We start from the raw sequence: 1,661 nt of genomic DNA, 5'->3' as shown, positions 1-1,661 counted from the left end.
TTTTTTTTTACTCCACATTATCATGTTTAAAATGTTGATAACTTTTAATATTATTTCAACAAAAAATAACAATTATTAATTATAATTCAAAATGTATTTTCTTATGCATAAGTCCATGGTGTCAGAACTTAGTTAGGCATTCGGGCCTTACGGCTACAGCTCAACGCCATATGAAAAAAACTAAAATTACAGGTAGGTTGGAATATTATTAATTATAATACTTAAATACCGCTTAACGTATTATGTCATGTTCGACTGAATGTCTCCACGAAAATTCGTTATTCGTAAAATATTTATCAGTTATATATATAATAATATGTTAAATAATATTTATTGAATTAAAATGTATCATATTCTGATATTCATTACAGAGACTCAATGACGAGGTACATACGATACTCACTATGCTTCAGAGCAATTTCCACGGTTTTTAACTTGCCATTTTAGAAGCAATGACAGTGTTTCAATAACCAGTTGTAAAAAATATAGTCATGTGTTTTTTTTACAATATAAATGAATAAAACTATTAAACAAAATTATTATTTAAAATAGTGACTATACTGTAATTTCTTATCGCGTTGTGTTGTCACTTGCGTGCTGTACTTCTTCGGGTTTTCCTATTTTTTGTGTAGTGGCATCGTCTAGATATGCCGTTGACGATTTCTGCAGACAACAATAATATTATGGGCTAGACTTTACCGATTGATAACAATGTTATAAAATTAAAAAGATTGTGTTGTCATTTGCAGTCCAGACGTCCAGTCGCATACTCTTGCCTTTTAACTAACCTTAATACATCGTTTTTATAATGGTAAGTTTAAAAATATTTTTAATTACAATAGTGTGTACCTATTGTTAAAATGAGCTTATTAAATGATACAGCCGCAGGTGATTTTTTTAACAGTCCGTAATATTTCATATTTGTTGATTTAATTTTTGTATGGCATAAAGAAGTTATAATATCATATATTTTAATATTGCTTAGTTATTAGGATACATTAAACCTACTGAATTAACTTTAACTATTTGAAATTGAATTATCAACATGTTATAATATATTTAAGATTGAAACAACTGAAATAATAAAAGTATTGGTTTCACAATAATAAGTGTGCTACTTTGTATAGAACCTACTGTAGGTATATAATGTATAATAGTAAAAAAAATATTATGAATTATTTTTGAGTTATTTTCTCAAAGATTATAATAAAAATGATTAGTAATAAATACAATTGATGAAAAATGTTCTTCCGGTATAACCAGAATATCGTATAACCGATACTTTTACCGAAAATAACCAATACGGTAACTAGTAAACTTTTCACTCACATTATTCCTTGTATAATAGGTATAGGGAAGTATGTGTTTATTATCTATGGTTAACACCTCAAAGTGGGCCAACCGCATAACATGTATTTTAAAATCATGCTATCCTTTATAAGGCATATGTACGTCGGTGGGTTTCTCACTCACACGACATAATATAATAATAAATTATTAAATATTGTATCTGTTTATTGTGTTTTACTTAAGTTAACATCAAATATTCAAATATATATATTATTATATCTCTTGTATTATTATAACTGTAATTATTATTATCAGCTTAATTAAGTTCATCGAATGGTACGCTACGTACTTAAATGTACAAGTATAATGTT

This window comes from Acyrthosiphon pisum, unplaced genomic scaffold (assembly GCF_005508785.2).
Source record: "Acyrthosiphon pisum isolate AL4f unplaced genomic scaffold, pea_aphid_22Mar2018_4r6ur Scaffold_21866;HRSCAF=25115, whole genome shotgun sequence".
Taxonomy (NCBI): Eukaryota; Metazoa; Arthropoda; class Insecta; order Hemiptera; family Aphididae; genus Acyrthosiphon; species Acyrthosiphon pisum.
This window is presented reverse-complemented; position numbering follows the sequence as displayed.